Source organism: Nycticebus coucang, chromosome 10 (genome assembly GCF_027406575.1).
Source record: "Nycticebus coucang isolate mNycCou1 chromosome 10, mNycCou1.pri, whole genome shotgun sequence".
NCBI lineage: Eukaryota > Metazoa > Chordata > Mammalia > Primates > Lorisidae > Nycticebus > Nycticebus coucang.
In genome coordinates, this window is record NC_069789.1 from 11,517,746 (window position 1) to 11,530,880 (window position 13,135).

A 13,135-nucleotide genomic window follows, 5' to 3' on the forward strand; every position below is an offset into this window, starting at 1 on the left:
TGAATTGAAAAGGCAATGAAACCAGTGTTGTGGTAGGCACCTGTAATCCCAGCTACTTGGGAGGCTGAGGCAAGAGAATCGCTTAAGCCCAAGAGTTTGAGGTTGCTGTGAGCTGTGACAGCACAGCACTCTACCCAGGGTGACATAGTGAGACTGTGTCTCAAAAATAAATAAATAAAGGCAATGAAGTTAGCCAGCCAGATAGGAAGTAATGGAATGGTCCGGCCTAGACTAGTCTAGGACTAAGTGACTGTTCCCTCCTCTCTGGAAGCCCTGGCCATGGTACACAGGGATATTAAAAATAATACCACAAAAACAAACTAAACACAGCTAACATGCTGAAAGGGAGATGAAATTATACGTAAAAAGAAATGCTGCCTTTCTTCTAGAGACAGAGAAAATTGTTAATACAAATGAACAGCTGTTTGAGAAGAAAACGTAATTTCCAAAACCCAGACAAAGCTCTATTTATTACATTTCGGAGACATTTAAATTATAGTGTCTGAAAACTATCTTATCATGGGTAACAGTGATACCTAAATTATCTGAAAATCTGAAAGGTTAAGCCAAAATAGAGACTTTACTGTGACAAAGACTTATATAGAGAAAATTCTTTTTCCTCAAAGGATCAGGTGAGTAAATCCTTTGTGTAAGATACCCAAATGAGTACTACCTTCCACAACTACATTTTTTGGAAATCTAATAGAATAGTAAATTCAAAATTTATTCAAAGATGTTAATATATGCTGCTTTAAGATTCTAAATGCAAAATTCACTACTCCCATTGGCCTGTTGATATTCTTGTACTCAGATTGGTTGTCTTGGCACTCCATGGACTCAAGCCCCTGGCCTATCCAGGTGCCCTTAGAAGTGCCAGCCAGTCCTCGGTGCTCACCTGCGTGGGAGGAGCTGGGCGTGGCAGCCACCGAAGCAGGCCTGGGCACAAATTTGTTCCTCTAGAATTGACCCTCTTAGAGGGGACCAGGGTTGCCCCAGGCCTTTCCCAATGACTAGCATGTACCCCATGATCTCTATACATTTCCAAAGAATAAACTGCCATATTTCCATAAAAATTCTCACTAAGGAAGAATTTTTAAAAACACTTGTATTTAGTTGGACCAAATGACTACATTGGGAGTCACTGTCATAGCCTAATGGGGACTTAAGTGTAGCTTTGTCCAGTCAGTTCAATTCAAAGGAAAATACAGATCTATGAGCTGAAGAACAACATAAAGAACAATTCTGAAATCCACAAGCACCTGTGCAATGTGGTGGAGCTGTCGAGCTGTGTCTCCTGGTGTGGGGTGGTCTGAACCCGAGCGCTCAGGGGCTGCCCAGCAGGAGTCCCGCTCACTGTGTGCGCACGCGCTCGCCTCCTCCCTCCACCGACTGCTTGTTTGTCGCTCTACCTTCCTTCCTACTTACCTCGTAGGGTGTTGTGCAGTTTAGTTAGTTTGTGAAGGCTTGAGATTTTTCTAATGAAAGGTGTTACGGTGTTATGTAAATACACAGTATTATTTTGTCTTTATTCCAGCATTACTGGTTTGAAATAGTTCAGTGTGTGTAAATATGTTTAATACTGTGTATTAATTTTTTTTTAGTAATTTCTTGGCATGCCAGTTAAGTGGTAGCAGCCCTACTCGTACAATGAAATATTGAGTATAGTCTCAGATAATTATTAATTGGTTTTTGTCCTTTTCAAATCAAAAGCTAGCTAGATTAGTCCACTAAGGACTTATAATCATTTGCTTGAATCCTAGACAGAGTCATAAAGTTGTGACCTCCCATGAAAATGAACAAAGGCAGGTGCAAAGGTTAAAGTTCACAACAGAGCAACCAGCCCACCCTAGAGGATGGGAACAAGTGTGTAAGTCCCTGTAAACAATTAGCATAAATGAAAAGCCTAAGTGTACAACATTCAGAAAAAATTTTTTGAGACATAGTCTTATTCTGTTGCCTGGACTAGACTACAGCAGTGTCATCATAGCTCACTGAAACCTCAAACTCTTCGTACCTGGGATAAAAGGCATGCACCACCATGCCTAGCTCATATTTCTGTTTTTTGTAGAGACAGGATCTCACTTTTGCTCAAGCTAGTCTTAGACTCCCAATCCTCCCATCTTGGCTTCCCAGAATGCTAGGATTATAGGTGTGTACTACCACTCCTGGCCTCGTGTTGACTCCCACGTCTGGCCTCACATTAGCTCTTGGTAGATACTCTTCTATAATGCCATTTGTCCAACCATGTTAACAATTTTTGGTCAAGAGGACCTAACCACAGCAATCTAATTTTCTACACAAGCCTCTGAATAAAGAGTCATAGGAACACTGAGAGCTCATGGCAATTACTTGCACAGTTATTTCCAGGTGATATCATTATTTAAATATCTTAGGTGGGCATGTGCCATCTGGAAGAATGGTCAGAGTTCCTCCCATGCAAAGAGAGTCTAGGGCAGGCATCCTCAAACTTTTTAAACAGGGGGCCAATTCACTGTCCCTCAGACCATTGGAGGGCCGGACTATAGTTTAAAAAAAAACAAAAACTATGAACACATTCCTATGCACACTGCACATATCTTATTTTGAAGTAAAAAAACAAAATAGGAACAAATACAATCACACCGCTTCACGTGGCCCACGGGCCACAGTTTGAGGACACCTGGTCTAGGGCATAGGTTCTAGATTCATCATAAAGATGGGGAGAAGCTGTCAGTGGATTATTGAAAAAACCTGAAAAACTAATCAGATGGCAAATTTATAGAGTAACATTATCATTATAAAAAAAACCTTTTTTATAATGTACATACTTTTTTCCTGACAAGGTAAAAAAAATCTGCCTGAAGCCTCCACTGTGATTGGATTATGCAGTACAGCAGTTATAAGAAGTGGCTTGAGTCAGGATGGTCTTGAAGCTGAATAGCCACAGGGCACTCCAGGCTGGCTGGGAATCAGGAGGGCCAAGGAGGCACAGAACCATGTCATGACATTAGGGATGTAAGAACTGTCAGCCAGAAGTCATGTGCTTCTTCTCATCTTGGCTCTTAAGTCTAAAATGGTTTTCTAAAATGTACAATCCAAAGACTATTATGAGAGAAAGTACCTTATTCTACTCTGCATATGCTCTTATCTCCTTGGGAGTCAAGTGTCACTCCCCTGCAGAGCTTGCTCTGCTCTCCTTGGCCTCCTCTTCCTTCTTCTGTATTCCCATCACAGGTCTTACCAAGTGCAGCATGACCGTCTGCCTCCTGCGCTACAGTGCTAGCTCCTTGAGAGCAAGGGCTGACTCTTGCTGGTACCCTCAGCATCCAGGAAAGTGTTTGAAGCATTCAGGTGTTGAGTGAAAGAATGAATTTTCATGAGAGACCAGTGGACTTGACATCTAAAGCACTTACTACCCTGTTTCCCCGAAAATAAGACCTACTTACAGGAAAGATAAGACGTCCCCTGAAAATAAGACCTAGCACATCTTTGGGAGCACACCTTAAAATAAGACACTGTCTTATTTTCGGGGAAACCGGGTAGTCCTGAGTCAGATGGAATCACAGGGGAAATGAAAAGATGTGCTTATTCTTTTTTATACACTTTATATTCTTTTTTAAAAACTTTAACCCTTTTTTAGGGTTAAAGTTGCATGTATAAAGTTCCTGTGTGAATGGCTTTCAAAGAACCACTGACAGAAGCTGCCATGTCCACTTCTGGGTGAAATAGAATTGGTTGCATTTGTGATAGACATATATTTTTGCCTTCAAAGTAGCCTGAGCTGGCCAGGCATAATGGTTCACACCTGTCAGCACTTTGGGACGCTGAGGCAGGAAGATCACTTGAGCCTAGGAGTTTGAGATGAGCCTTGGCAACATAGTGAGATTCTGTCTTTACAAAAAGATGCACAATTCTCTGGGCAAGGAGGCTGAGGCAGGAAGATCACTGGAGCTCAGGAGTTTGAGTTTGCAGTGAGTTATGAAGCTATACTAAGTGACACTGTCTCAAAAACAAAAATAAAAAAATTAAAAAGAGGCTAGGATTTTTTTTCCTCCAAAAAATAACTATAGATGAGAGAGGGTAATGCCTTGGTGCAGAAGAGGCCTTGGGGACTTTTTAGGAAAATAATTTCATTCGCAGCAGCTGGAGACTCAGAAGCACTCTGATTTTGCTAAAGTTGTTTAAATGCAATATAAACAAGGATGCTAGCGTTTTCTAGCTGATCAAAAGGCAAAAAATTTTATTTATTTATTTTATTTCTTTGTTTGCTTTTTTTTTTTTTTCCTTTTTGAGACAGAGTCCCACCCTATGCCCTGAGCAGAGTGCAATGGCGTCATAGCTCACTGCAACCTCAGACTCGGGCTGTGGGCATCCTGCTGCCTCAGCTTCCGGAAGTCGCTGGGATTACAGGTGCTTGCTGTGGCGCCCATCTGGGTTTTTCCTTTTTTTTTTTTTTTTTTTTAGGAGATAATACTTTCTTGTCACATCTCTCTGTGCTTGAGTTGCCTTCTGCTACCTCTTATTTACAGAGGGTTGTTTCTGGAGGCAAGGGCAGAGAATGCTAGAGCTCACCACTTTGCAGGTTTCTCCTCTTCCAGATTACAAATCCGAGTTCTAGCAAATGGAGAAGGCCAGAAAGTCGTGGGCCTCACTCCTCTCTTGGCCTCCCAACCTCTCGCACAATCTTCTCTATTCCCTCTTTGCTACACGGCCGAGATAAGGTAAAGCCAAATCTTGGACTAAGGAATCATGAATGGGATCAGACCTCACACCAAAGATGTGTTTTAGTCACCTTTGTTTAAAAAGAAGTCCAAGAACTTTGATCCACTCTGGTCACAGTGGCTGCTAAATATACCAGATATTGGCTCCTCCCCTCAAAGAAGTCACCACCAATTTGGCCTAGAAGAGACTTTTGTACATGGAAAAAGAAAGCAGTAAATATTTGGGTGATGAGAGTCGTCCAGACGGGGATGAGTGGTCTTGGAAGAGAAATTCATTTAAGAAAACATCTCCATTGATTCTAAAGCATTATATATTATTGATGTAATAAAAAAAAGACCACAGTACATGTTGATGCACCAATAGTCCAGAAATCAAGAAAAGGATGAAGGTGAAATAGACCATGTCATAGGTAACAAAGGTTCAACGCAATCAATTTCAGAACTCAGCAAAATGGCGATGTAGCTCAACTCTGCCTGGGCTAAAAATGAGAAAATGTTTTCCACCGATGTAATTAATTATTTGGGGGAATAAAAACAGTGGACATCTAAAATCTTTGAAAGACTCCACAAGTCATGCCGCAGACAGTTACAAGGAACTGTTAACCCTTGAAAACCATGCTGCAAGATTAAAACAAAGACTTCAGATGCCACTCTCCCCACACAGAACCGACGGGGACCCTGAGGTGAGAGGCACCTTTCAGAGCACATGCTGGAACAGTCACACTGACCCACTGTACTTTCTCTTTGATCAACTTTATATTTGACTGTATTTTAGTAAATTATCCATGTAGTTGTATTTTGACAGCTCTCTTTACAGCAGTAAAACAAAATGTGTGCATCGCAAATGGCAAAGATTCAAATTTCAGCTATGTTTATCCAAAATAGCACTGAACTGCTTCTGTACTTATGCTATACTGCCTACAGCTTTACGGAAGGGAAGACAGATGGGATGAATTTAGCAGGGAAACAGCTGTGGCTTGAAGAAGAGACAAGCAAAAGTTTTGCTACCAGGCTTCATTTTGTATCAAGGTACCAGTAAAATGTGTCTCTGTTAAGCAGCCAAAAAAGTGTTTTTCATTTGACTAGTGATAATTACCTTTTCTCAACAGCTGACAATGTTCTAAGTAGCATTAAATAGGTATAATAATTAAGCAATAAAATACAACAGTCAGTGCCTCCCTGGGAATTACGGTTCCCTTCAGGCAGGCTGGAGGCACAGGCTAAGGGGCTGTGAAGTTCAACTACCCAAGAAATAAAGCCAGCCTGCACTCTCCGTGGGAGTGCACACAGATAGGAGGAAGGAGAAGAAATATCCAGGGACACTGGAAATTGGGGGCTTATTTGTGTGAGCGTGACATTTGTGCAGTGACCACCTACAGCATTTTCACTTTTCTTAATAATAAACGTGCCTCATTCAGACTTTGCCCCAGTCAACTGGAGCCGCAATGCCTTTAGCTTGTGAAAATTACAAACTGGCTTTTTGTCTTCTGAATCATCTTCACCCATGTTAAAACGTCCAATCAGATGTTTTTCAAGGCTGACCTGTTTCAACTTTCTAAGACCAGGAAATGTCCAGTCTTTTGCACTCTTGAGTTGGCAATCCCTTTCCCAGTTGGGTGCCCTCCGCGTGACTCTTCCTGGCTGGCACCAATCCCACTCTTGCAAGTCACAGCAGAGAAAACTGACAAATGTACCACTGTAATCCTCTGTCCTCCTAGATAAAAGGGCTTGCTTATACACTTTGTAGTTGTTGTTGTTATTTGGGAGTCGCTGAGGGTACAAAGAGTCAGGTTACACTGACTGCACTTGTTAGGTGGAGTCCCGCTGTACAGAGGTATGGCACACACTGTGGCCCCATCCCCCTCCTTCCTCCCCTCTCCCAGCTCCCTCATTCCCCTGCCCCCCCCACCCCGGTATTAGATTACCTATTGCCTTGATATTTGAATTGAGAACATTGGATTCTTGCTTCTCCATTCTTGTGATGCTTTATTAAGAAGAATGTGTTCCACCTCCATCCAGGTTAATACAAAAGATGTAAAGTCTCCATCTTTTTTAGTGGCTGAGTACTATTCCACAGTATACATATACCATAGTTTGTTAATCTATTCCTGGGTTGGTGGGCATTTAGCTTGTTTCCACATTTTGGTGATTGTAAATTAAGTTGTGATAAACAGACCAGTGCACATGTCCTTATGATCAAAGGATTGTTTTTTTTTCTTCTGGGTAAATGCCCAGTAATGGGACTGCAGGGTCTAATTGGAGGTCTTTGAGGATTCTCCATACTTCTTTCCAAAAAGGCTGTATTAGTTTGCAGTCCCACCAACAGTGTAAAAATGTTCCCTTCTCTCCACATCCAAACCAGCATCTGCAGCTTTGAGACTTTGTGATGTGGGCCATTCTCCCTGGGGTTAGGTGATATCTCAGGGTGGTTTTAATTTGCATTTCTCTGATTAGGGATGATGAGCATTTTTTTTCCTATGTCTGTTAGCCGTTTCTCTGTCTTCCTTAGAGAAAGTTCTATTCATGTTTCTTGTCCAGGGATATAGGGGATTTGTTTTTGTTTTTTTTTTTGCTTGACTGAGTTCTCTGTAGATCCTAGTTATCTAGTTTTTGTCTGATTTGTAATATGCAAATATCTTTTCCCATTCTGAAGGTTGTCTATTTGCTTTAGTTATTGTCTCCTTAGTTTACAGAAGCTTTTCAGTTTAATTAAGTCCCATTTCTTTATTTTTGTTGTTGTTGCAATTGCCTCATAAGTCTTTTTCATAAAATCTTTCCCCAGGCCGATATTTTCAAGTATTTTTCCCACACTTGCTTTGAGAATTTTTATTATTTCATGCCTTAGATTTAAAGCTTTTTTTAAAAAAGCAATACAGAAGTTTAAATAATATGCCTGGAATATATGAACAAAAATAGGTAAATGACATTAATATCAAAATAAATATAAAGCAAGGTGAAAGGATGCACCATGAGGAAAAATGAAGTATTCACTTATAGAATAAATAGTATAATCCACAAAGAAGAAATGATAGTCACGGGCTTTAGTTAAACTAAGAACATGTAAATGCAAGAAGAGTTGGACTTTTTAAATTCTATTTGTGCTTTCACTTTTTGAGAGTTGCAGTAGTATTAATATTTTTATTTCAATTATAGAATTTCCAACTCTTCTTGGATTTAAATCTTTTATCCACCTTAAATCAATTTTGTAAGTGGTAAAAGGCACAGGTCCATTTTCAGTCTTTTACATGTGGTTATCCAGTTCTCCCAGCATCATTTGTTGAAAAGGGATTCTTTCCCCCAATATATGTTCTTGTTTGGTTTATCAAAGATCTGGTGGCTAGCTGGTTGGGAGCAGTGGCTCATGCTGTCGTCCCAGCTACTAGGGAGGCTGAGGCACTGAGGTTGCTGTGAGCTGTGACACCATGGAACTCTACCCAGGGCAACAATATGAGACTGCCTCAAAAAAAAAAAAAAAATCAGACAGCTATAAAATGTTAGTTTCTTTCTTTCTCTCTCTCTCTCTCTCTCTCTCTCTCTCTCTCTCTTTCTTTCTTCTCTCTCTCTCTCTTTCTTTCTTTCTTAGATAGAGTCTCACTTTGTCACCCTTGGTAGGTGCCATAGCATCATAGCTCACAGCAACCTCAAACTCTTGCACTCAAGCAACTGTCTTGCCTCAGCCTCCCAAGTAGCTGAGACTACAGGCACCTGCCACAATACCTGGCTATTTTTTAGAGATTAGGTCTTGCTCTGACTCAGGCTGGTCTTGAACCTGTGAGTTCAGGCAATCTACCCACCTTAGCCTCTCAGAGTGCTAGGGTTATATAGGTATGAGTTGCTGTGCCCAGCCTGTAAAACGTTAGTTCCATCTCATGGTTTTCTATTCAGTTCCAAATGTCAGTGTCTCTGTCTTTGTGCCAATACCATGCTGTTTTGATCACTATGGCCTTGTAGTATAGCCTGAAGTCTGGAAGGGTGATGCCCTGGCTTTTTGTTCCCACCCCCCATGGCTTTGTTTTTATTAGTAAGAACTGTCTTGGCTGTATGGGTTTTTTCTGGTTCCATACAAAAACGAAGAATTACTGTTTCCAAATCTTGAAAGGTACATTTTGTGTTTAAAATAAGACAATATCCATTTGTGAAAAAACATGCTTCTTTATTATATACTTTAAATCAAGGCCTCGATTTGTGGTGACCAAAATAAAAATAAAAATAAAAATAAAATGTATGAGCATTATGAACACTTGACAAATTGGTCTACTAAATAGATTAATTGTAAATCTAATTTATGCCACATTGGTAAGTAACATCATGTTCTACCCAGATCAATAATATTAATATTGCCATGGTAACAGAAAGGAGAAAGGCAGAGAAAGGCTTAAAAAAGAACAAAATAAGGGCAGCGCCTGTGGCTCAAAGGGGTAGGGCGCCAGCCCCATATGTCGGAGGTGGCCAGTTCAAACCCAGCCCCGGCCAAAAAACTACAAAAAAAAAAAAAGAACAAAATAAGACTTATGTGTGATAAACCCTCGTGCAATAGTGAGATTTGGTAGTACAAAGTTTCCTAAACAGTTTGGAATTACCATATTACCACTGAGTGACAATAAACAAAAAGCGTTAGCATGCCCAGCAGGCGCAAAGTGCTTAGACACTTACCAGCTTCCTAAGTATTTTACTACCACCTTCCATTCCCACTCTTTCAAAAACTTACATGTTTTCTTTCCCTTTATGTACACTTAGTTTTCCCCCTTAGCCTTGCTCTTTTCATTATTTTATTTTGAATTTTAGAGATGAGATGTTGCTATGTTTCCCTGGCTGGTCTCAAACTTACAGCCTTCAGCAATCCTCCCACCTCAGCTTCTGGAGTAGCTGGGATTACAGGCACAAGCCAGTGTGTCTGTAATTTTTTAGTGACTTGCTCCTGGCACACTTGCTGTACCTCGGGCCCCATCTGACTTGCCTTGACAAGCCTGTTGACAGCCACTGATGCTCTGGGTTCTACGTGACCATCTTCTCCTTGGAGGCAAAAAGAGCTGCTACCTCCACTGCATTCTATTCCATCTATCAGAAGGTAAGAATTTCATGCATAAAGGATGCTCATGCTCAAGGAAGTATGTAACAGCTTAAGGCACGTACATGGGTCAGTTCAAAAGTTTTGAGATACAAAAATCAAGAAATGTAAAATCCGCCTAGATGGAAACAAATGAAATCCTCCCAGCAACACCAATAAGCTGAGCAAGTTAAAACTTGCACGGATGAGTCAATCAGAAAGGACACTTGATTGTGTTTCTTGGAAGTGAAATAATGGACCATAATATAGTCCGTCTCAAAACTTTTGTAATGAGATACATACCTTGGGACTCAATTCAGAAACTGGTCAGATGCTCCTTGTAGGACAGCAGTTGTGGCTTAATGGTGGGAATGCAGCTCGGAGAGCACAAGGAATGGGAAAATAAAACAAGGCCATATCTGATTGGAATTACAGGAGCTAAAATATTCAAAGATTCTCCATGCCAGCATTCCTTCTTCGTAGACTTGGCATAGACCTGGGTTCACGTTTAGAGTCTGTCACATAGTAGCACTGTGACCTTGAGCCAGTTGCTTAAAGTCACTGTGCCTCCGTTTCCTTGTGGGTAACCAGGGGATAATGCCAGTACTTGCCTCATAGGGCTGTTATGACAATGAAATGGGTTAAAAGGTAAGTGCTTAGAACGGTGGCTGAAACACCATAAGCATGATCTTAAAGTTAGCTGCTGATATAATAACGGTAATAATTATAATGATTATATCATAATTACATACATTGCATGATACAAAATTATATATCATGCAATAAATGTGATGGTTAGGAATATCAGGAAGTTTTTATCTGGTAGCAAGAGGTTTAATATAATGTTCAATGCCATCAAACTGGAAACTGGGGAATCAAGAAAAGGGCCGGGAACCCAAAGGCCTTGAAGCGCGACATGAGAGCAGGCTGTGGCTCTGGGCCAGGATGCTGAAGGTACAGCTGAACTTCATACAGCAAAGATCTTATGATCTGTGTGCTCAACAGTCAAACATCTTCAAAAAAATGATCCAAAAGTTAAGATCAGAAACGACTTTGTCTTGAGCCTCCTGAGCCTTCATTTTGGCCTGGGTCCCACAGGTCCCTACAGGACCTCTATCCACACTAAGACACTTGATGATTATATTTCTGACAGAGGTACCGTGGAGTATTGCAGCCACATTTTTTCATATTTAGAAAAAAAGAAGAAAACATGTGACAACAGAATAGCAGCAATGCTGTCTTACAGGGTAAGTCAGTGAAATCCCTGCCTCTTGGTTTCCTCATACTGGAAACATAATAACCATGCTTGATAACCACTTTCCAGAGGATTGGAGAGTGCCAAGTGAAATTCATAAAGCACATTTGAGGCTACAATTATGTAAACACAGAAACGATCTCTCTTTTAAGAGCCAATTTTGAGTGACTCAAATCAATGTGTTAAGAACAAAAGCTTTATATAAACTAACGAAAAACTGCACTTAGATACTATACTCGGACATCAATCATCAGCATTATACAAACATCACGTTTGCACGGGGACTGCTACCAGCAGAAAGTTCAGAAATAAAAACACTGTATTTGAAAAAGTAATCTGCAAAGCATGATGCCAGTTAGTAACGGGAAGCCATTGCAAATATGGAAACTGATAAACCAAGCAAAGCAAATATTTTTTACTGAAAGCATGATTCATCCTATGTATTTTCCACAGGACTCCTAACCTATAGTCATTAAGAATGATCAGTTCTGAATGATCAATTTAAAAAGCAAGAACTATGCTTTGGATCTAAAACTAATTACTAAACAATGTGGACGTTTAGATAAATTATTTTTGGTTTTGTGATAATTTCCACCATTCATATGACACTGAGAATAAAACTTCTTTTATGGTTTGAAGATCAACAGAATAGACACATGGTATTCTGAATATGAATATTTATAAGATTTTTTCCACAAAGGAAAATCATGAAATCATCAATCGATTAAGTTTTTACAAAGTAGGATGCATCTGACCAAAAGAGAATAGAAGACCCATTCACTGCTTGCAAAGCATTAATGTTTCTGGCATATGTGATAAATACCTGTGATTCTTCCACCCATTTTCCTTGTTGAAAGTTTGTCACTGTATATGCTGTGACAATCTGCTCCCCTAGAACTTGGAATTTGAATAAAACAGATTTGGTTGCTTTTTTTCTCATATGAATGCACAAAGACCCTTGAAAAACAAATGTTCTTTAAAAGACAGTGTGAAGAGTGTATTTAACATTTATTAAACATACAACATCTACCAGAAGATTTTAAGCTGAACTCTAGCTCTTCCAATAGAAAGTTAAATATGATCAGAATACAAGGCCCAGGAAAAGCGCATGAAAGAAGAGAAAAGGGTGGAAGATTGTCTCCCGAACAAAAAGAAACATAAACCCGACCAAAAGCAAGCAGCTTGTCTCTTCATCCTTTTAATGCTGGGAATGATCCACTTTGACCTAAGAATATTGGTATAAAAATAAAAGCTAAAAGTCTAGTTTTCCTTATTAGCATATTCTAATTTTTTTATACCATATTTTCTCTAAATATACTCTTTCTTTCTAGCTTATCATTACATTCGGAGGCATCCATTTAAAATAATACTATTTACTTTGTCTCTGTATCCCCAAATTTGTCACCTGACTAACCTGTGAATGTTTTGAGACGGACTGAGTTAGGGTCCATTATATCATTTTCAAGCAACACAGCTGACAGAGTCCTTTCTGATTCGCCTGTGCAGTTTTCAGCTTGCGTGGCTTACCAGTAGTGCTTCGAGGGCCTCATTTGTTTCTGTCTCTAAGGGTTTTACATTTCCTGATTTTCGTGTAACTCAAAACTTTTGTAATGACCCACGTAATCCCCTGAAGTGTCCCACAGCTTTTAGCTTTCCATAACCTGAATAGCCCAGTGACTCTGGGTTACCTGCATGACCCAGGCTGGCCAAAGAGGTAAATAAGTGAATTTCTCCACTGGTCAGGGCAGGATCGAGAATGGGAACAGAACCTGATGAGTCTTCTCAGATCTAATGTGTCAGGCTTTCCCTCTCGGTAAGTGAAACCGAGAAGAGAAAGCTGAGGGGCAGCGCTTCCTACCCCATAAGTCCTGCAGGCTCCTGGCTCATTCAGTGGATACAGCGTTGGAAGACATGGAAACTTAAATGGTGAAGACTAAGGAAACGAGGCCGTGCTCCGAGCTCCTTCGGCCCCTAGCACAGTGATCATCCACCTCTACCACGCCTTGCTCCTGGAATATGCATCCCTGAGACCATTCTGACCCATTTATTTGTTTTATCCGGGGCCAGGACAGTTCCAAACCAAATACTTGCATAAAAGAGAAACTGCTAGTTTGTTGGGTAAGATTATCAAAT

The 13,135-nt window shown here is 40.3% G+C and overlaps 2 protein-coding genes across 4 annotated transcripts in view; one reads left to right on the top strand and one right to left on the bottom strand.

The window, feature by feature from the left end:
• The window catches only part of AKT3 (AKT serine/threonine kinase 3), a 404,883-nt gene that overhangs the window by 378,120 nt on the left and 13,628 nt on the right, over positions 1–13,135 (top strand). The window lies entirely within an intron of this gene.
• Positions 1–13,135, bottom strand: part of SDCCAG8 (SHH signaling and ciliogenesis regulator SDCCAG8) — a 254,616-nt gene that overhangs the window by 33,060 nt on the left and 208,421 nt on the right. The window lies entirely within an intron of this gene.